Genomic DNA, 24428 nt, shown 5'->3' with positions numbered 1-24428 from the left:
AAAGGCCCTCTGACCTTATACTACTTCGTATTTTGGGATCTTAGTATCCACGACCATCGCCATTCGATTCGGTCGAAGAAATAGCACTGACCGGAAAATTTAGTTCGCGTACGCCACCCTGAGCATTTACATAAAGCAGGAACTTGTATGTTCTCGATCGATCCTCGTAATTAAATTAAACGAGCTCCTAGGAAGTTTTCTTTTCGAGTTAGCCACGGTTCCGTATCGATGAATTGGCAATGATGTATCAATAATGAATTAACGTAGATAGAGTTAACCTTCGTACAGGCAATCGGGTTAATTTCCAATGATTAATTTCGGATATAAATTTCCTTAGCAATTTTTTATGCTGAGCACTTTTACATTTTTCACGTTCAAGACTGCGTCGATTCGCGTCTTCAAAATACAAATTTCAGCACAAGACTTTTAGTATCGAACCTTCAAATATATTTGTACATTTGTTGGACAACTGAAATACAGTTCTAGGCAATTGTGACAGTTTCTCCGCTCGTTCTCACTGTTTTTTTATACTAAGAAATGAAATTTCGATTGTCCCAACACCAGGAAAAAAGACATCTTTATAACATATTTATAATCGAGAACAAGAAATATTTTAAAATAAAATTATTAAAAACTGTACTTGGTTATAAGAAGAGTAACTAACAATTTCAGTAATATGTAAAAATTAATCTATTTAATAGAACGCCCGAGTTGCCTATCAACCGTGAACATTTTGGTTGCCTGTACAGGCGTCAAAATAAATTTTCTATATTACAGCGGACAAAAGCAACGTGTAACAAGCGTAACAGTATGTAGGTGGATTGTTTCGAAATTTTTACCTGCAGCTATCAGCTGAAAGATCAGGAGAACAATTTAATAGAACGAACATGGAAGGAATCGATAGATCGGCCGAAATGCCAGGGACTCGATGTCGGTCGGCGAGATTTCAGCCGCGCGGAATGCAATTCGCATTGATATGTAACCGTGTCGGGTAGTAGAGCTATCGCTGTCTATGATTGCGCGTAATCTGCGTGTAATCAAGGCGCGAGAATCGGCCGGCAATTCCACCGATGCGCAACAGATATGACGCAAAGCTGCCACGATGTTATGAGTAACGCGAATATGTGTCACGGCGCGGCAAACGCGATTACGCGAATTATGGAAGACGCGAAACGATCTCGCACACCCTTGCGTTGCGGTTTTACTTAATGCCCTCCGGAATTCTCATTATGCGTTAATAATTGCCACGCTCGGACCAAGAAAACAGTGTCTGGGTAATCCAACAGTGTGTACGCGAAATTGGCTGAGAAAGTTTCAGTATTTGCTTGGATATTTGTCTTGTGAGAATTTAATCGCGTGGAATAAAGTACAGAACGATTTAAATGTGGTAACATGGAGATTCAATGCTTGAAACAAATTATCAGCCTTCTATAACAGGATTCTTCTTCGTGCATGGGAAAAAGATCATGATAGAATCTTGATTATCAGAGCACCGATTAATGGAAAATTCATGGATGCTTTCTTGTAGGAAAAAATCCAGTCGCAAGAACAGAAATTGAAGAAAATAATCTTCTCTCGTATTAAGAGGTGTGTCATGCTATGTAGAGCATGAATAATCGAGATTCTGCTGTTCCACTGGTTGCAATTTTTCTCTTGGTTTTATGCAAGATTTAAGAATCACTGTTACGATTAAACTGCTTGACGATAAAGCGGCAATACAAAGATGAAACGAAATAATTTCGGAAGAATGCGTAACTTTGAAGTAACATGGCGTTGTTCTACGTAAAGGGTTAAAGGAATTCAACCTAATCTTTAATGCCGTGCATTCCTTTACTTTAATAGAAGTAAGCCTAAAAAATTTTTGCCAGACTCGAGAAACAGGTTTCCGATTAAATTCATTCGTCGAAACACCTCAGTCCAACTACAAAGCAAGAGAGAGACCTCCACGCGAAAGTAACGTCACGGACACTTAGCATACGCGTGCGACACGGAGACACAACTACTAAAATATGAATTGCAAATGCCGCGTATAAATTTGACCTGGAGTGATCGAGTCGTGTATCTTTAGTCGGATGCTTAGAAACGTATTTACTCGGTTCAATTACTTCCCTTATCGGAGTATTAAGTATTTACGGCTGACGTTGGGCTACTCTGGATGGAAAATAGCTCTTTCTCTTTATCAGAACACCTAACACGGTTGAATCCCCACTGCCATTACCTCGCTACTGCCCGTCCGCTGATCCTGTTCGGCCACTTTTGTAATTAACAAGCCCTTAACAACATATCACGAAGCAGTGCTGCGCATCGTTTCAGCTTCCAACGTTGAAAGGATCGCTAGGCCGGGACTCACCGAGCTATAATTTCACGGGGCGTGGAAAAATCGGCGATATCGCGCAACCTGTTGCGACTACCGTGCGCGAAAAAAAGAATCACGGAGAATTATGAGAGCGAATTGAAACCACTGGGCTGGTCGGTTTAGACACATCGATCGTGCGTTGTTGGTCGATCGTGTAGCAGATCGATCGAAGTAGAGGCCGATATGAGCTGTAAAAAACCAATGCAACGAGGAACATGATTAAGAACATGCGCTAGAACTGGAGGGTGGAGCCGAAGCCAAAGGGCGCGATGGACATTTCGTTGAATATTCAAGCTGCCGGCGAGCAGAAAAAACGTGACCAGTGATTTTTAGACTCTCGGCTGTGTATACCGGTTACCGCTGCTCTTTGCAAAGCCAAATGCCGCCTTTGATCGAGGTATAAACCGAACGAGCATCAAGACTGAATCCCTCCGATATATGGAATTTGATTGGTTAGGTACTTTCGTCGTTGCTATCCATTTCGAATATTAGGTTTGGAGAGAACAAGTTTACGAGTTGCGGAAATATCCGCGGGTTACAGTTCTCCTACGTACTGTCATCTAGTCGGTCGATTCTTTCGCGGAACCGGTCTTGTTTTTAGAGAAAAGTTCCGCACGACCGATATTCAGCCTGCGGAACGCTATTTGGAATATTAAACTCTCTACGAAAGAGTCTGAGGTATACGGGAACTAAAAATCCGAGATAGGACAAATATTTCGATCAAACGTTCCAATTCCAAATAACAATCCGTTAGCGTTCACGCGGAACAACGGATAGACGGACATACAGTTTCAAATACGCATATATCTGACAAAGAAAACCGATTAGACGATAAAAATACGAAGAGGAGAAAAACGTGATAAAGGGAGAGACGAGAGAGGAGACGCGATAGTCGTAAAGCTCGTGCACAGGCTGCGCGTTAGAAGTCCGCCGTCCGGAAAAAACTAACAAACACGACGCGAACGAGGGGATGCGAAAGGAGAAAACGAGCGAGCGCGTAAGGATATCCGCGGTCCGTCGTGCCGAGGAAGCGAACTCGCCGCGGAGAATAAACCATAATGGCGAAGCATAAAGCTAAAAGATCGTGGCGTAGGAAACAATGAATTAGGGACGATAAAATACGGGTAGAAGAGAGAAAGAAGAAGGGAAGGGAAGAAGGGTTGAGGGAAGAAGGTAGCCGCTTATTCTTCGAACATTTCTTTCGTCGGTTCGCTCGTTCGTTTAGCAGCTCGCTAACTCGCTCGCTAGCAGCAAGTTAAGCAGCCAGGAGAATGCAGCTCGCATGCCTGCCAACCTTCTTCCCTCCCCCGTGCCAAGGCTAGAGTGGTCCGATGCTTTATGCAGTATAACGGAATTTCTGTTTGCACTATCTGCCGGCAACGGCACACGCGAGAGAAGACTGGTGCTCCATCGTCGTGGCCGAGGCCATGTTAGGAAGAGGAGGCCGATTGTGATTCGTGGTTCAGATTAAGACCAATGAGCGGAAGGCATCGTTAGTCGAAATCGTCCCCCCACAGTTGCATCGATGCATCCGAGAGATAGCCGTTGCCCCTTTTTGCCGTAGCAAATGGAGGATTCGTGCGGTCTTTTGTAAAACGGAGCAGACCGATTAGAGGGCCCGGGACACACGCTCCGTGTGTTTCGCCAAGGGGATCACGGTTTAACGCGTGCGACATGCGAGACTCGGTTTCCTTCCACTTTTCTACTTTCTTCTCTGTTCCTCTTCTCTCGTTTTCCTTTTAAAATTTTACCTCGGCTTTGTTGGAGAAGCTTGGAAAGAACTTGGAGGGATAATTCATCGGAGGAAAAAACGATGCTAAACGATTTCGTGGAATTTTTGAAAGACAGCTACGAAAGCCACGGAAAGGAGGGAAGACGTTTAATCGAAAGCGGAATTCGAGCGGAGCAGTCCCTCTCGAAGAATCGTATCTTCAATTACAAGCGACATCGGCACGTGAACTTTATATTCGCGTGTACGATTGCGTGTACGCGACTGTTGCCGCGTAGTTTAGTTATCGCGATTGAGAATTTAGTGTCCGGCTCGCATTGTCTCGCGGAGCGAATGCATATTTCACACGTGCGCTATCCGCCGCGCGCTGCCCGCCGTCGCGTAGCCGTCGAGGCTTGCTGATTATGCGACCAAGGTACAGTCGGTTACACCGCCATATCCCTCTTGCATATACATCGTCGCGATGGAACCGGGGGACCGGTGCTGGCGCGCCAGCTACGGGTAACATCATAATAACTCGTAGAAATGATTTTGCAGCCTTTGTAAAGGAACTTTCGAATAGCCGGCCGAGTAGAAACGCCGACGTTAATCCGGCTACGTCGCAACGATCGTCGAGGCGGTATTAATTACGACCCTTACGACCGACCGGCTCGCCGACTACGAAGGAAAGTCCGAGGCAACAGCCGGAGGAACGGAAACCAGATGTAACGGCGGAATTTTTCTCTCGAGTAACGAGAGATGGAAAAAAGGAACAAGTAGAAAAAGACAGACAACCCCGGTATATTTGAACAGCATTAACCGAGGCACGAAAGGTAGAAAGTTGCACAAAGTTCATTGGGAACAAAGAAGGTTATTCCAAGAAAACGTTCCGCTGCGAGCGATTCCGCTAGAACAGCAAGGGAGATCTCTCTTCTCTTCGAAAGGATAGATCATCGGATGGATCCAGGAACGGCAGAAGGATCACAGTTGGTATCAACGTTCGGTCGTTTCTTATATAAGTATGTATGAGACGACTCGTTTGTGACGGGTACCACGGCGACTAAATCGACTTTTAACGAACCGAGATAAATGTTCGATAATTCGATTTATTAAGGGAGCATCGTCCCAGCTATGGGCAAATATTATTATACACGAGATCGAAAAAGGTGGATCCCTGACTGTCCGTCCGCGCGCCATCCACTGACACACAACCGGAAGAAAACGTACACCATGGGACTCGAGCGTCTCTCGATCGATTACAAAGCAGTTTCGCGGAACATTGAATCGGATCCAGCCTCTACAGGGTTCGAGAGGTCGAAAATACAAGTTGCAGAGGACCGGTGACTTTAATCAACTCTTTGCAAGCGCAGCTTCTACTCGGGAACGAGTCGCGGGGCGTGTCGACTCTCTGATCCTTCTTTATCCTCGTTTTTCTACCGTTTCTCCGTCTCTGTTCCATGCTGGGGGCTACGAGCTGGCCCCGGAGACTTCGCTCATAATAATACCATGGGACCCCGTTGACACGCCTCGTCTCTGGTTAAAGCCGGCCAACGGAGCAACGGGGTTGAACATTTTTTTTCAACCGCATCTCATCCCGATCGTTAAGCACGCTTATCAGCGGATGAGCCGATAATGAGCCCGTTCCCGGACCGTCCGCATTTTAAATTAATCAGACGAAATTACTCGCCGCGGCTCGTCTCGCGAAACTTTATTATTGCTCCGTCAATTATTTATGCGTAATTAACCGGTAACGAGAGCAAGCTTTTATTGCCGCTGCTATCTTATTGCCGGACGATCGGCCCACTCGTGGCTTTCTCTTTGTGCAAAATGACAAGTCAATCTTGAAAATATAAGATTGACGTTTGAGATGCTCGGAAGTTACGCTCATTAACCATGTAATTTTAAAAGTAGAGAAAAGCTATGATGGTTGCGAACATTGTCCTTCGACCATTTTCCTGGAGATTGTTAGGTTTGCGCACCGTAAAATGGTGCTTTTTCGAGTTTACTTATTCCACTCAGATACCTCTTGAATGATCGAAATAAATCATTTCACTGATTAAAATAAAATTGTCCTTTCGGATGCGGCATCGAACGTTCTAAACTAGTTAGCAGTTGAGCGGGCGCTGTATTGAAAAAGAAGGGCAAGAAGTAGAGAAATAAAATGTAAATCTAAGACGAAAGATTCAGTGAGTTTGCTGTTAGAAAGTTAAAAAACATTTCGAATATGAGACCGCCTCCAAAACCGAATTAATTGCTTCAATTAGAATAAATCAGCGATCCTAATGAAATAAGCGATACTTCACGTTTCTTGATAGGGCTGTTTAGAACGTTCGAGCCTCGTAAAAAGCCATAAAACTGCCCGCTTTTTCGGTCCGCCAAGGAGTGGTCCCGAATTTATGATCGGCAATATATCTGTCCCAAACTTCCATAAATTGGCCCGCGCGGGAAACCGAGGAACTAAATTGACCCACGAAGGGTTAGAATGCGCTTTGCGTTCCAACGAGCTTCGTATCAAGCGGGAAAACTCTGTTCGAAACCGGTCACCCTGTACGCCTAAAGACCAAAGGGTAGCAGAGCACCCAACGCTCGTAAGAAATAGTAGGCGAAACAAGGGGACGGAAAGTGTGACACAAAAACACATAGACACGCGACTGCGGTCATCGAGGGACAGCGAAGAAACATCTGCCGACGAAGAAAGTGCGCGCAGCTGCGAGTGATCGAAATTCCCGAAGCATACCTCTACCGTGGCATCGCGCAATGGTTGACCAAAAAATTATGGAAATCCTCCATGGCGGTAGTCGTCTTTTATCTGCAACGAAATTTATAGAAAGTCATCGTTGATTCCGGGCATGTATAACTCCTTGTAACTTCCCTCGCGAGAACCGAGAATTAAGTTATACAATGATCGAGATAAGTAGAACTCCGGCCAATGATTAATACCCGCGTTTACGCGGCCTGAATTTATCGGTTGGCGTCGTTCTCTGCCATTCCACGGCTGTAATTTCTCCTCTCCGTGAGTTCACGGTTCGTAAGGACGCGGGCAGGCGCCCGTGAGCGCACGCGCGCGAAAGCAACGAGCGTTTGGCTTCTCGCGGAGAACGGTCACGGCCGATATAGCGAACTATTTTTCTGACCAACGTACATACTTATGTACATCTACTTTGTGAAAAAAAGAAACGCGAGAACTGGAGGTTGAGATAGGACTGGACCCTAAGAGGGAAGCTTTCATTGGAAACGAAGGAAAACGAAAGGAGTACGGTGGTTCGCGATAACCAGAAACATTAACAGTAAATCCAACCGCGCGCGATTAAACTGTTACAATTACTACAGATAACGTATTCAGCCGGCTTAATGGCGGCCGCATACTCTTTCTGCGTTATACAGAAAGAATCGTGGACTCCCTCTACTCGCGCTCACAAGTTCTGGTCGTTTCGCAAAAATTACAACTCATTACCGCTACTTATGCGCCGTATATTTTAGACGACCGTCCACCGCGTATCTCCGCGCCACCAAGAATTTTCAATTAGCAATTAAGCGTTCGAGCCTCGAACTATCGCCGCTGCATTCCCGACGGTCCACCGAAAACGCTCGACGATTCCACTCGACAGCGTTTTCGAACCGATCCTTTATCTATTAACTTATCGTTCCTCCGATCTTTCTTTCTCCTCCCTCTGTTTCTCCTTTTCCCTTTCTGTTACACTCTGTGTACTCTCTCTCTCTTCTTTCCTTCTCTGACTTTACGCCATATATGTCATCGAGCTAGGACGTCGAATACCGATCGAGCCGATCCCGCGGAGCCCGGTAGCATCCACGGCCGGGCGGTTCGACAGAGGAACACTCTTCTTCACGAGTAGGTAGGTATTCGTCTGGTTGCATGCTCGCATGCCTCGGTTGCTCGGTTGCTCGGTTGCTCCTCCGGGCACCAAAGCAGGCGTGGTGGGGACGGTTAGCGCCCTTCCACCATCCTTCCAACGGGCTATGACAAGAAACGTGCTCTCTGTCTTCTGTGCCCTCGAGTTTTCGTCCTGCTCGGGAACGTTGTCCTCTTGGTGCCGCGGAAAGCCAGGCGAGAGAGTCGAGTCGAGGAGTCGGCTTGCGAGTCGAATCGAGTCCGGCTATCGTCCTTTAGGGCCGGTTTACAGGCGCATAAGCCGCGATAGTAATTAAACGAGCCCACTTAAGGCTAATGCACGGGGACGCGCGACTCCATCCTTTCCACGATTCCACCAGTTTTTTTAATTAACAGCCGCTGCTAACTTCAGCGAATGGACACGTTCAAGTGAGACGTAATTAATTTAACGCGAATACCGATCGAAAGATTCGGTTTGCGTGTGTGTTATAAAACGTGGCAGCCTGTTCGAAATGCGAAACATCGAGAAAAGTTGTAAAGAGACGGGGAAACGTAAAATCGAGAGGCGAATATGTGAACGATATAAAGAATCATACTCGAGTCCAATTGAATAATACAGCGGAATAGCGGTGCATATTTCAAAGGCACGGAGGAACTTCTTAATAACACGAAGAAACGAATCAATCCAGCCCAGCGACGATACGTGCATAATGCAATTCCCTGACTTGCATTTCTTTCGCCGGTAAGCGACGCCGAGAGTAGACGCGGAGTAGCTCGAGCGGACGTCGATATCGAAAGACGTAAAGGAATAATTCAGCGCCTCCTCAGCTACTGCTTCTCCGCGTTCCTTGTGTATCCCTCGTTCAACTTTTCTTTCCCGGAGCGTCCTGTCTCCGGGCTAATACCATTTATCCGGTAATATCGTGAAAAAGTATTTCAGCCGGAGCACGCTCTCGCGGGCCGCTCCTTGTGCTCCTCCAGACGGGGACACGGCTTCCTCTGTCAAGCGCACCGACCAGGAAAAACTCCATCTCGTCGAGTTCCGTTCGCGGAAGAAACCGGCGAACAGTCGACTGATGGAAGAAGAACAAGCTCGAAAGAAACGGACGAGGGAACGCGATGCGGCAGGCGGTTGTAAAAGAAATGGAAACGCAAGATCGCCCGCAGTGAAGACGTCGTATCGAGCGAGCCTCGCTTCTCCAGTTCCTCGAATTGGTAAAAGATCGCGCAGCAACGAATTCGATGAAGATTCTTTAAGTGAAAGAACACATCCATGGGAGGAAGATCAGGAACGAGAGAGTCGAGAATATCTTCGTGAGATGCAGATGAGAAAGAGAAAGAGCAGCCACGGTTACACGAAGGAAAAGAGGAGGCCGGTGTATCCGGTATTTGAGCCGAAGGTGTTGCGTGCAACTTAACAAGCTAACGACGCCGTGCGAGTGCGATTTTCTTTCCTATCAACCTCAATCTACTTCTTGCCGTTTCGCTCGCTCTTTCGTTGCTTCCCACCCTCGCACCGTGCTGCCCTCTTCTTTCTCCCTTTCATTCTTTTTTTTTTTCATCCGTCTCGCTTCCCTTTCTCTCTCCCTATTATCCTCCGCACAACCGGCGATCGTTTCATCTCCCTTCGTGACCGTGCTTCTCACCCTTCCTCTCGTTCTTTACGTAATTCTCGCCGCGTGTCCTTCTCCCTCTTTCGCCCCTTCCTCTGCCACGAACGGGCACACAGACCGCCTGCAGCTCTCCGTTGTTTTACGTAGCCTTTTCAGGGTGAAAAAGTCCGCGAGGTGCATACCATCGCGACTCCCGTGTTACGGAACGCCGGTGTTGTCAGCGCAACTATGCTAGATTAACTCGAACCCGCTAATAAGTCGCATTCTCTCCAAGCCCCTCTCACGTGGTTCGAGTTTCTCACAAATGAACACTGAATTATTCACAATCGCGTGCTACTTGCTCCTGATGAAGATAATCGATGTTTGACTGTGTGTGGATGAATATGCGGATGGATACCGCGAACCAACGAACGGGATTCGCCACGATTTCGCGAAAATTTACCATTTCGATGATTACACGCTGCCGAGGATGTTATTAACAGATGGTTACGGAGCCCGATTTCGATTAATTATTATCCGACCGGTCGACGTATATGCCTTTAACGTACACGAGCACGAACAGCGACCGGTTGTAAATTATTCTTCTGCCGCGGTTACGATGCGTCTTTCGTCGTCTCATCGGCGCACAAGCCCCGGGAAAACTGCTTCCGCTTGTCGTTGCCATTTTTACACGCGAGCCAACGCGAACGTTGCCGTACACGTACACGTGTACGTAATTGCAATTCTATCGTGAGTCGCCGTTGAAAGGCTAGACGAATAGACCGGCAGAGAATTCTGAATTATTTACCAACCCGATCCTGAGATTCTTTATACGATCCACCGGTTTGACCAAACTGGTGATAAGAAGATACGAAAAACGAGACGCGGACGGATAAGGGAACGGGCAAACGGGAATCTCAGTGTCGCGCAACATTTTTACGGTCAAGAACGTACGGTCAGCCTGTGTAACGAACGCCAAAAACCAACTCGGTCCCCCTCGATGCCTCTGCCTCAACAGGCTCACGCGATACGTATCTCGTTTATGAGTAATCGTAGAGTGGCGAGTGGTCGGATTATGAATGAGTTTCCGTTCACCGGCCCGTGTAACTATACATCAACGCGTTAATTACGCAAACGAAATGTGTATTATGCGAGTGTCAACGATTCACGCGGCGTGTATATGCGCGTATCGACCTGTCCTTCCTCGAACCCGAGAATCAAGGTCTTCCTCGCGACTCTCGCGTTACGTGCGTCGAGCAGTGATTCGCAATACCTCGGGTGAAACCTTAAGGGCACGCTCGTAAACCAAGAAACAGCTCGCAAGAACTTGAAAGGGAACTCGAATGCGAAAAGACGATGAGAACAGAGGCGGATTTTCGAGGTTTACGATTAGAGAGAAGCGTATCTAATAGGAAACTTTGTTAGAACCGTTTAAATCAGTCGAGGGCGCGTTATCCAACTATACACTTAGCGTGCGAATAAAAATGCAGCGCGGTAATTCAACGCGATAACGAAGCGTGGAACGTGGAGAGGCCGACCTCTGCGAACGGCACGGGCCTAACAACGCAACGTGCAAACAAATCCAGCAACCTGTCTTCCTGGATTTCGCCGAGATAACGTGGCAGCTTGATGCGAAAGTCGAGGCGAACAGCTGCTTCCAGCTGGTTCCACCGACATGATTACGCGTTACCATTTGAACGAAGAAAAGGGAACATTTTGAGAAATTTAAAGACTCTCATAACGTGTACTTTTGTGCAGGCTACTTTTTATAATCAGAAACGTGCTGTCGACTGATTCATTGCCTCGTAGAAGTCTGGTATTCGATAAGATATAAATTACGCTACTAAAGATCTCCAGACGAGTTTCTCAGAAGACAAAATTTGTGTCAGCCACTTTGTGCAAATTTCGCAATTCCATTATCTGGATACGTGATTGAACCTCTCGAAGAAATTATTTTTACTTCCATGAGTTTACTTATCGCAAGAAGATTACATAAGTAGATTCCGAGGGAATTACTTAAAGAATTGTAACATTCAACAGACTTTTCTTTTCTTTTCTATTTATGTAATTAATCGACTGATGCTTCTAACAAGCTTGGCTACGTAAAAGTTTAATAAGTACACGGCGGATATTTATGCAATTTAATATTCTTAGAATGAAACCTAAACGGCAATTTGTTTCACCTATTAGAACAAGTACTTTACATACATTTTTGCATCTCATAGTTCCCCATAAATGCATAAAGATCGCTAGCAATAGTGCTGTTATCTATTCGTGAGAAACGTATCGCGAATATCAGGCAGAATCTCGGAATCTGGGTATTCGGGGTAATAACATGGGATCCCGGATAAAACGAAAAGACGAGGCAAAAGTGAGCACCACTGGGCGCGAACTTGGGGAGAATATGGGCGCCCGATGGTGGGAATACACGTGCACAACGATGCTGCACGAAAATTCATATCCAGCGTGGCAGGCATGCAGCGTATAAAGGCGAGCCACGACCGTCGAAATATATTTGCGCATACATTTTTCCCTTCGCGGTTATACAATCCGGGAGAGGAAAAAAATGGACATACACCGTCACCACCCCCTAACCCCCACGCCATCCCGCCTCGGCCAATTCGAAAGAAAGGGATCGTCTCGGACTTGAAATAAACGTACGAGCTTTCAAATACATTATCGAGTGAATTCTTGTTTATGGCATTGCAAAAGGTGGGACACCAAGCGGATATCATTTACTCGCTCGCGGGTCGGATACGTTCCTCTCCCGCTACGTCGACGATATAAACACGCGCGCCGGAGGAGCCACAGAGAAATTTGTTCGCCGGCCACGAGAAGCAGGAGGAATCGAGGGGAACACGCGTCGTGAATAATAAGCACGATATTATTACGAGCAACAAATAAACATTTGCCGACGCGACTTCGATATTTCACGCTGAGGTGCAAAGAATTAAAGAGGGTGAAAGAGGAGAAGCGGAATATGCTCGGTTAAGAAATCGAGTACAAAATGTTAAGCCGCTGCGTAACTTTAACACGATGGAGGATCGAACGACTCGTGACTAGATCCGCATCTTTAGAGCTCTTAATACGCGTGACGGGCCCAGCCGTTTTTACTCCGCGCTCCACAATACCACTGTCCACCGTGATACCGTTATAAGTTGCTGGAAACGATCTGGTTCGACGCGAGAATACTCACGAGAGAGCTCATGGGAAAGCGATGGGAAACGAGCGCAGCGCAATCTACTTCCGTTTAGGTTTAGAAGTATCCCGACCAACAGTTTCTTCTCTCTTTTCCTCTCCCATCTCTTCCATGTTGAGTCGGCTGTCTGGCCCCTTTAGCAATACACTGTATTCGTCGGGACGATAATTAATACGTCGAGCCCACGCGGTAACCATCTATTTATATTCCAGCAGGCATTAACGTCGCGCTGATGGACGGACGCGTGCGCCGCCATTGACTATTGGCATCGTAATTGTGAGTTACTGTTAATCCTTTAACCTTTCTCTACTTTCCCCAGCGAGGAAGAATAACCTGTCGTCGATTTGAGATTCATGAGCGATGACGCTTAGCCGCGGCTGTCGAGCCGACGTATTGTTGAAGAAGAAACATTGTAGAGCTCCGGAGACTAACTGTACGAGCAAGCTTGCGCAAATGGAATAGCTCAGCGGAAAAATCGCTTTCGAATGCGAAAGAATCGTTTTGAGCTCGCTGGTCGAACGTTTATCGGAAAAATATAATTGTGCAGAGTAATGGACATCGTGCTAGTTTCCTGGATTTAGACAGGATGTTGGAATCTCGTACGAGGTCGCAGGTGAAGGACGCAGGGATCCAGGCGGACGATGTTTCTCGCGTTTGCTTTCACCGACGACGGACGCACGCTGTATCATTTCGTTCGAAAATTACACGGGGAGCGAACACGCCGCGAAGCTGCTTCACGAAATTCGCACATGTGTAACGGCTTGTTAGAAATTCTATCGCGTTCTCCGTTTTCTCGCGCCAACACAGTAGACAAACCTACCCCTGTCTGTTATTTTACGCCCGATATAAATCGTCTACAAAATGTCGTCCGGCGCAAATTGTACCGTAATCAGGATCCGTCCGTTTGAAATTCCAAACGGTTACGAGAACGAGAAGAGGAAGGACGAGAGAGAAAGAGGAAGAGCGAAGGAAGGGTCGGCGAAGGTGGAGGGAGAAGAATGTCCCACGCGCGTCTTATTCACTTCATATCGGTGTTCATCCGGCGTTTCAACGGCGTGACACCGTGCCCGGCATGACGTCGAGAACGCGGCGCGTTTAAAAGGGGACGAGAGAGTTGGTCTCTCGCTCGCTAGGCTGAAAGGTGCGCGCTGAAAACACGCGAAAACGAAGCCACCGACAGACGACTCGAAGATCGACGGCCTTTCAGAACCACCGAGGCTCGCTTGCTCGTTCGTTCCTCCGATAATAATCGTTATTAGGCGGCCACGCAAGCTTTCCAACCAGAGACGACTTGCCCCTTGCGCGCTCTGTCGTCCCACTTTTCTCTTTCCCCCTGGTGGCCATGTCATACGTGCCACCTTTCAACGGTTTGAATTTCATTTACCGTACATTCGCATCGAACAACGTGGTCGTTCCAGGGAAAATGTCAGTTACAGCTACGGTTACGCGCGTTCCCGGTGCAGCCGTGTTACAGACGAAGCCGAAGTGTCGAAGCTCCACACGACGCACGATCCACGATGCACAAGCTCGGCCATCGAGCAACTCGACTCACACAACGATCCACGACGATTACGTCGAGAGAGGATGGTGGTCGAGGTTTGAGGAGGAAGCAAAGGACGCGAGGGGCCTTCATAACTTATCGGCCACGTCGGTGGGGAGTTTGCTATGCACGCTTTCTTGAGATAACCTTTCAGGCCGACAATTATTGGTAATATCGATACCGCACGCCCGTCGGCCGAACTCACCTTTCCGTGCCTCGAACTCACGATCCGCTCGAGAGGCTCGGGCTCTCCTTGTAAATTACCCTCCTGCCCCTCTCGTTCTGCCTCTTCGCCCCCACTAAACCTTAACTCTCTATCTCATCCACTGTCCTTCCTTTCTCTCTCACTCGCCTTCTGCCTTTTTTTCCTGCCTCCCATGCCCCGCTCCTCTCGCGGTCGCGTTGTTTACAATGCACCGAGCGAGCCTAATGAATTTCCATTCGAATAAAAGCGTACACGATGATAATTATGATTTACGGCGAGACCAGCCGCTCTTGCTTGCTCGCCTGCCGCGGGTTGGCGCGCGCGCGCGAGAGAGGATTCCGATAATGTCGAGCCGGTGAAACGAGAGCTGGAGCAGCCAGTTCGTTCGGCGATTAACAGGGGATATTGGATTTATAAGCAACTGTTGCGCACCTCGGTTATGTCTGTTCGGCGATGCAGGAACATTTTCGTTCGGCTGCTTTTATCCAGCTATCCGTCCGTTGATTCCGCGGAGTGCGCGGCTCTGCAGAGTGCTACGTATCGACGCGTTGCTAATTTCGTTGAAATTTCATTTAAAAAATGAAACGGGAAGGAACGACGATTTATCGCGACCAAATCGCCAAAAATTACGAATCTTACGTCCCGTTGACACCTTCGAATTCCAACGAACGATATTTATATAGTCGATGCTGTAAAAAATAATTTAAGGAAAAAGAAAACTTTCAAGCTTGTCGATAGAAGATGCTCCATCGAGATAATTACACGCTTGCGGTCGAATCTCGACGAGTTGTTTCCGACGTTTTTAAGCACGGCCGCTCGCGCCCGCTGACACCTGTCGGAAAGCAACGGCTAGAAAATAAAAGGACTATCGCGCTCGCATCGCCTTCGTCCGGAGGACGTGGTAAAAAAAAAGAAGAAAAAAACGGGAACAGAATGAAAGAAATTCTGAACATTTAAAGAAACGTCCCTTGTATCGCGTACGTCCGCTCAACCGTAAAATTATTATCATAATGACCGAGAGATTCATTCGTCGATCGACTGGCAATAAGGAAACGCAGATCGGAATGTCTCGAACGAACCTCCTTTCTTCTCCTTCTTCTCCCCTTTTCCGCCCACTTCGTTCCTCCATTACATCGCTCACGTGCAAATAGAGGACTGCGCTTGATCGAGTCTATACTTATTTGTAGCTATCCACGGCGATATCGATATCCGTGCTTATAGCAGAAATCCCGGACGACCGTGTAACAGGCAGGCCGTGTTTGCATGGCGGAAAATTGAAAAATCAATTAACTCGGCGAAAGGGAAGAAAGAGACTAATGTAGGATGTGATCGTAGCAAATTGTCGCGGACAGAACCGTGGCGGTTTTTTGCCCGCGATAAGAATCGCTGCGAAAAAACAAGATAGCCGATCGTTAAATAGATATCTTTTTAAAACGACATGGAAAGTCGTTTAGTACGCTGCTGTTATTATCGATGTTAGAGATATAACGAGTGATTGGGGGATGGAGAAAGATGTGTGCTCTAAAAAAAAAAAAGAAAAGCAGAGTAATTTTGCGTGTTCATGAACGAAAATTATTGCCACGATGGCAGACGGAGATCGAACAAAATCTAGCACTTTTGTGTCGAACTCGTCACGATCGAGGAAAGAGAGGACGTCTTGTAACCCACCGGCGCGCGGGACTTGAAAAGAGGTCCAATTATCTCGCACGCAACGCGTGTAGTCGAGAGCACAATTTTCCAGCGGCTACGAATGAAGAAAAGGAGCAGAAAGAGAGAGAAGGGGAAAGAATAAAAATACGGAGGAGACGAGGAGACGAGGAGAGAGAGAGAGAAGGAGAGAGAAAGAAAGGCAACGGTCCTGGAACCGAACGAATCGAAATTCAGAGAGGATAACGGCTGTCGTAACCGACTCGAACGACCAAGTCGATTACAGGATAATTGGAGGAGCGTTCGACCCTTGACTTCTCTAATATCATTTCGGAAACCAATATTAACCCCGTCGAATGTTCGATCAACTTGAAACTTACTTGTTCCTCTCCACTATTCGTGGGAATACTTTTTACTAAAAGAAACCGAATCATATCACGTGTAAAAATGTTAATAGTACCATTACTATTCATCCACGTGAAACTTTCATATGTACATGTCTGATTATACATAATGGCATCTGCTTAAATTAAAAGAAACCACGCACGAAGTAGATCGTTTCCTATCAATTGCCATTATTGCTTCGATATATTCTGTATTCTATATTATAATACTATGTCAATTTTTGTATTCATTTTATACTACAATTTCCTCGTTCCGTTTTACGATCCTTTGAAAAACCAAATAGCATTTGCAGTTGGTTCTCGACGATCGAGCCATAACATGTTCCACGATCATTAACAGATCGTTTCCAAACTGGTCAATGTTTAAAGTAGACGTGCAATAACGTTGAAGAGATCACGCGGCGAAACACACATATTGAAAACTAAATACTCGGAAATACTGGCTCGCATACACTGTCTAAATATCTACAAAGATGAAACCTCCGGATATCGTAGAATCTGCAAATTCCGCGATTTTTCTCGTAATATACACTCCGTGTATCAAGCTTTATATACTACATACATACGTTAATATACGCGTAACACAAACACGAAGCTCGTAGTAGTTAGATCACAATGAAAGGGATGACTCTATGATCGTCGAGGATGGTGGTGAGCGAACACGACGAAAACCACCACGTTGATTCTGTTCGTGGGCCAGCATCGATTCGCCCTCCCACTTAATCCGTACTCTTGAAACCTCCCGGTGCATACTTGTATAGGAAATGCTTATGAATTATCTATTATGTAGTACATCGTGTCCACGGTCGGCGATCCGTACTTTTCAGCCATGGAATCGGTTAAATCCGAGCGAGGAGGTCCACGAAACGATCGACACACAGTCACAAAATTGTAGTCACGAGCGATCCGATGCCCTGGGCTAGATCACGAAAATCACAGGTCATGAGCCGTGCTCGGCTCATTCACGCAGGCTTCTCTCTACCACGGCCTCGGCGCGTTCGTTTTATCGGCTCAACGCCGATCTCGATAACTGGGCGTGGCGAAACGCAGGCTATTTGCTTTTCGATGTAGCCTCGAATCTGGACATCGGACAGAGGATCTCGAAACAATGGTAACACGATTAGTAATTAGTCGCAGCGCATAAGACGATTTGCCGTTTCGATGCGATTCGATGTTACTCGAGCTCCTATTGTTCTTGGTTGCCGATCATCATTAATAATTTGATCCTATTCAAGTACTATGCTTCGAGCATTACCGTGCTGTCGATAAACTAGAATCTCTAATTCATAAACATACTATTTGCTACTACTGCTCCGCTACTTCGTGACACATTAAACCAGTACCGAAGGTTCCAGATAAATTATATTAATCGATCATTACCACCGTTCAATCAATATCCACGCTCGTGCATTTGCCAACCGGTTAATTGGATAATCGAGTAGCCGATAAGACCGATCGAGCCAATACCACCGACGACGGTGCTTCGTGTTCCTTCACTTTTCAGTTAATTACATGACAGCTTTATGGGAGAGAGCGTACCAAGGAGGACGCTTTTGAATTTTCCATTCTCCGGAGCAGCAGCAGCAACGTTCCAAGTTCTTCGACAACAGAACGGACGAAATATCACGGTGCTCGGCTGCGGGACGAACATTTCACAGTCACAAAATTGTAGTCACGAGCACCGTGCCAAAGGGTAGATTACGAAAATGACCGGTCTTGCGTCAATCCGCTCGTTTACACGCCGCAAGTTATACGTGTTAAACCATACGGTCCACACGGTGGAGCGCCGGTCGCTACAATTCCTTGTTCTTGTAATAAATCAATCCCGGGCGAACGAGCAAATATTTATTTCCTTAATTCAATTACCAGATACTTATCCGACGCCTTTATACGGGTTATCCGTTGATTTATAACTCTTTCTAACGCATTACCATATCGATGTGCCGTGATAAGTATATCGAGAAGGAGCATGGGACACTGAGCGATCGCTTTTTTCGCGATCAACCATCGCTCGGCATCGTAAATTTCGTCCATGAATCAAGCAACTGCGAGCTACTGATTAGAAAATAGTGTACGGTAGTGTAACATTGTTAACCAGAGTACACGTAAAAGAGAGAAAAATGTTGTCGCAGTCTTTTCCTAAAAGATTGTAGTTGGACAGATAAGATGATGGATAAATTCTAAAATACAAAACTAGAACATAATTCGTCCTAATCTCAAGTATTTGATCTCTGCATGCACCTTTAGCAGCTCAAAATTTAGTCACTCGCGATAGATGAAATTGCCGTTTCTATAAAAGGATCAGAAAGATTTTCTATCATGAATTTCCAACCCGTTTCCAAAACAATAGCGTTCCAATAGCACTATCAAAAGCGTTTGTCAAAGTCTAAAAGATTCTCGACTTTTCATCGATCGAGCTTCATGTCCCGCAAACATCAAATCAAAACTGTGAACGTTTTCATCGACAAGATCATTCATTGCTTTCGCAAAAACTACAATAGCGGACGCTATATCCAAGTCAGTAACAACGGTACGGCGGAAATCGAAACAATATGGCGTTGCTTTTTTTCGTATTTTCAATTCGCTTTGCTTTCCATCCGAACGGTAGTTTAGAAAGGAACGAACGGTCCACCGTTTAGCCGACTCCAGAACACGTATTGTCCACGGTCAAAAACGTTTCAAAGGATTCCATACAGTGAAACATGGTTGACAATAAAAAAAATTATTACCGAAGCCTGCTATGGTCACTGGCTACCGATAGATTACGAAAATCAGCTCGTCTGTGCAGCGAGATCGTACTCGATTCGATATGTAAAGGCACGGTGGAACCGATGTCGAACAATTTGTTGTCACTGCGATAAATCAGGCTGACCGCGCGAATAAATATTTGCGCTTCGACGGTTATAGTTGTTGCGTTCAATTTGAAGATCCTTATCTGCGACCGGGTAGGTGGTATATTTCGAGCCCTTACTCTCTCTCTCTCTCTCCCCCTTTCTCTCCTTCTTCGACACCTCTAATCGATTCGTAACCAATTCGAAATGCAGCAGCGTTCGTAATAACCACTGTGTCAGAGGAATGGGGGCTAGATGATAAATAAACGGCGAATCGCCATTAAAAAATACGATCACCTTTGTTAAGTTAGATCTCGGACAAGAGAGGTAAGACAGTGTTGGTGGTCGTGGTGCTGCAACATGTTAAGAGGCCAGGTTTCGCAAACGCGAGTAATTAAATCAAAGCCTTGACTGGGTCCGTGCAACGGGATTCCCTTTTGTGAGGTGACGTGTCGCGCCAAAACGTTCATCATGTGGGTGTACGAAATATCCCATTGTCCGTGGTCCTCGATCAATCATGCGCCAGCTAGGGACCAGAGGGTTCACGAATTCGAATTCATAATATTTCAATGGAGAATAAACAGGCATGACTGTTATTTCCTTACAAGACAACTGTGCTCTGACTAGGTGCACACAGGGTGTACAATACACCAGACGTCGTCTCAATTACTCGAGAAAAAGAGAGAGAGAGAGAGAGAGAGAATTCCTAACCCTTGTATACGTTTGATGTCCCTGCAAGGAGAGATCCCGCCCATCGTTCGTCGACAGTACAACGTTGCACATCGAAATGCCAGATCGGAGAGAGACTGATCCGGTATCTTACCGCGTGTGTGTCTCACGTCTGCCGGCATCGGCACGATATTTTCTCTCGTATACTCACCAGCCAGGTTATAAACAAAGTTAACTCCGCGCCGCTTGTCTACAAAAGACAATCCTCGCGACCTAAGTCTCGTTCTAATGCCCCGAGCGATGTCTCGAGACTCCGAGACCTCTGAATACATTAACTAGACGTACTCGAACTTACCGTCACAAGGGAGGTGGAGGGAGGAAGCGAGAGAACGAGGTAAGAAGATGGTAGAGAACACGTTGGTAGAGCGAGATAGAATAGCCATGGTATTAAAGAGAGAACGAGAAAGAGAAGAGACAAAGCGAGCACATATGGCCTGGATGGAGACACGGTCTCTCCTAGGTGTACAACTAGCTCTAGCCGGAGCATACCGTACCATAGTCGATTCCTTTGCTCGGTAATCCGCGAGGTAACTGGAAATTATATGGTAATGAAGTGCTCCTGAGCGCGTCGTAACGGCGGCGAGTCGACTGGAAAGACAATACGATTTTACTCGGAGAATTTAATAGAGCGATGCAGGCGACGACGACGCTGGTGTTGGCATGTGTGCGTACACCGGGCAGAAATCACGAGTGCAAGAGTCTCCACTCCGCTGAGTGCAGTTCGTGGTATTTGATATCGACATAATCGGTGAGCCAGGCGACGGATAAATCCGGCTCGATTCGGCCCGGCTTTTCCTTTCACACGGAGAACACATTCCGTGTGGCAGCCCGCGAATCACGTGGCAAACCGTGGCGCTTCGTCGGTTTCCCGGCGAGTATACGTTACCTACACCATGGTATACTTTCCTCGTTCGCTCTTGATCGGTCTTCTCTCGTCTTCGTTCCCTTCGTCTCGTCTCTTCTCGTTTCACGGTCGTCGCGAGGAACAGGACTGCGCGACGCGCCGGTTTCTCAATTCCGCGAGAGCCTCGCCCTCGGCTCGTACACGCGCCATCCATTTCGATACGGGCTCGCCGCAAAGATTTTTCGACTCGACGGGAACGTATTGCGAACGAAGGACGGGAGATTTGTACGCGGATCGCCGGTGTCGCAGTAAATTCTCCGAGATCGACGGGGAAATTCGTTCCCCGTGGCTTCGACCGCGGTCACTCGATCCACAGCCATCGCGGGTGGACGCGAGACTTCGAGTTCAACTTCGAGTCTGCCATATTCGAATCGAATGCGCACGGAATTGCAATATCATGGTAGAGATTCGGATACTTTTTCGAACGGTATCGCGAACTTGGATTCGCTCGATTAACAAACGCCAGGAAATATAGGGAGGAGAGGACGAAAGAGAGAAAACGCGAGGAGACCTGGTGCCGTACGCGGGCCGAAGTATAAATTACCGGACGCTGTGAAAAATCGCCAGTAATCTCGTACGGCGCGCATTTTATTCGGAAGGCATTAGCATCTAGGTAATTTTCAGTGTATACGTATACATGTATACGTACGCGTGGCTGATAAATGCTACGACGATACACACGCATAAATCTCGCGGCGTTCACAGGACCGGTAGATAGGCGAGGCTAAAAATATCGTCGTACTTGACGGGGCCCCTTCGATTGGTTAGAGAGGCTGCTGTCGTGTTTCACCCAAAAGTGGCCTCCGCAGGTAGACACGAAATATACGCGGGCCAAACGAATTTATAGTGCGCCGGTTAATATGCGTGGTCCCCTTGACCCGCATGTTCTTCTTACCCCATAAATCGTCCGTGGAACGACCACGGAATACTAAAACACTTCGATGCCCATCGCCTTTGAACGAAGCCAAACGGAATGAAACGAAGGAACGTGAACAGAACGTACGGAACAGTCAACGAAAAACCGAAAGAACGAGCGTAAGAACGAAACGAACGAACGCGCGAGATCCCACTCTCCGGAAGAACATAACCGTTCCGCGAGCCATCCCCATCGACTCCGAGATATCCCTCGACACACCTACACTCTCGTTCCTTCGCAACAATGGCCGGCTTCGGGAAACGAGGATCAACGCGAGTGGATATCGCTGTAAGCCCCGGCCCTCTCGCCAGCCTCTCGGTCCCGCGCTCTAAATCGGAACCGACCCGAGGCTTCAAGGGAGGTATATTCGGTTTGACTGCTAAAAGGGTTGACTGTTAAAGCGAAAACGACCGATACGGCTCGACGCGTAATCTTCTTATCCTCGCTGAGACCTCTCTGACCCTTTTCCGGCCGCGTCGCTTTCCGCAATTTTTCTTTCTCTCCCCTACCACTCCTTTCTACCTCCCTGCACTATCACGCGAAATATCCTTCCATCCAGCCGACAACTCGCGAACGCAGGATTCCACGCGAAACATCGCGCAGGGATTTGTTCAGCGAGCAACTTTATGGTTCTAGAAACTTGGTGATTAAAATAAACCAACCAGTTGGCGATCGAAGCTTAACGACGCTATTTAATTGTGCCTCGTTCTTGGTTATCTCAGAATATTCTACGATTTTGTAATTCCGACCATTGCAGAAAAAAAGAAGTTTTTACAGAAGGTGTGCATGGTAGCGACATAGGAAAGATAGAAAGAATAGTTACACTTCGCAAGTTTCGTGGATCGAAATAAACACTTCGAGACACTCCATTTCGAAATATGGTTCTTTCTTTGCAGAATATCTAAAAAATTGCCAATGAAATTTTAAAGCGTTTCGCATAACGTTCATAATATATTCGTGAAAGGTGTTTAAAAATGACCGAATATTTTCGCGAATCTGCGTAGGTATTGTGATACGGAACGCACGTAATTCTATTGTCAATAGATGGTATTGACAAAATCGCTTAGTTGCCAATCCAATATACAGTTGATGAAGCAGTTGCTAATTATAATTAACCCCTTATTTTCGCGATATCGGTATATCGTCTCCAGCTACGGCACGTACTCTTTCGATTTGCAATGCGCGAGAATATCCTGGCCACGACTTGGAACCTCGTAAAACACAATACGCGAGGACGTAATATATTCGCGAGCAAAAATCCTGCGCATGTATAACAATTACGTTAGAGGCGGTCGCGCGCGCACGACCGAGCCGAGCCACGGGGGGACGAGGTGAACGCGTCGAGTGGCGAGGTAAGTGAAATTTATTACAAGATGCGTCGTAATAAATTCCGCCTATCTTGCGGACTCTGCCGCGAACACTTCTTTAATTAAAAGCAGGAAGCTGTACTATAACGGCGTGCTAATTAATCGAAAGATTGTTTTATCTTATCGAGGCCGGTATAGGAGGCGGTTTCCCTGGCCGATGCCGAATTCTAATAAAAACACCGCGAGAGCTCGCCGAGTTCGGCTCCACGCGCTCTCCGCATCGCGACGCTCGTATCCCGACAGTTTGCGAAACAAGGACGGGTTGGCGAACGTGAAAGAAGGAAAGGTGGGCAATCCATTACCCGAACTGGTCGACTCTCGCCAGACAGGGCCACGTCGATTCGGCCTTCGAATCCGTAAAATCCACCAGCGACGCGAATAAATTCGCGGACGAGCCGCCTCGCGCGACAAATTCGTCCCATTCCGACAGAGAGAATCGATCCCCTATCTCGAAAACCAGCCCCTTCCATAACGATATCTCCTCGAGCGTTTCTCTTATCGTCTGTCCATCGATTATCCTCTCTTTGAAACCGCGCATATTTCCCGCCATTCGATTCGAACGGGAACAAAGCGCGCGCGGACCAAAACCCAGTCGGAGTCGAAACGGCCGCGCGCTACCAAAGGATGAATGAGAGTACGGCTGAATAAGAGGACAGAGAAAAAGTTGGGCAATCCATTAGCCGGCCTTACCGACTCGTTAGACGTCGGCCCTGAAAACCGCGACTGCACCCACCAAACTCCCGTCAAAGCACGATACGGTTCAAGACGCGCGATCTCTCATTTTTTCTTCCTCTTTTTCGTGATCTATCCTTTGCGGAGGATGATGGAAACCGGATACACCATCGTGGTCATGGGGCAAGGGTCTATGAAACATCGACCGCCACGCACGAAAAGGAAAACCGTAGAATTTGATAGGCCATTAATGGAACAGGTTAATTCAAGCTGGATTTTTGGCAGGCCGTTTTATGAATTTTTCTTCGATATCTATGTTGGTCTGTTAAAGACTGTACAACACAAATTTTGTACGGTACGTTTCTTTCGAAAGATTAGTGTGGTGTCTAGGAGCTTTCGTCGGTAAATAAATAAATAAATATGTAAAATATATAGGCGTCCAGTAATTATCAATGGAGTTAAGGTTCCAATAATACAATATCTCTGGTCGGTATTCAGAAAGTTGAAA

At 46.8% G+C, this 24428-nt stretch overlaps 1 protein-coding gene across 1 annotated transcript in view; it reads right to left on the bottom strand.

Moving 5' to 3' along the window:
* Positions 1 to 24428, bottom strand: part of LOC122572094 (lysine-specific histone demethylase 1A) — a 100764-nt gene that overhangs the window by 59173 nt on the left and 17163 nt on the right. The gene's annotated exons all lie outside the window — the stretch shown is intronic.

Source organism: Bombus pyrosoma, linkage group LG10, assembly GCF_014825855.1.
Source record: "Bombus pyrosoma isolate SC7728 linkage group LG10, ASM1482585v1, whole genome shotgun sequence".
NCBI lineage: Eukaryota > Metazoa > Arthropoda > Insecta > Hymenoptera > Apidae > Bombus > Bombus pyrosoma.
The sequence above is the reverse complement of the archived record's forward strand: the minus strand, read 5'-3'. Positions and strand labels throughout refer to the sequence as shown.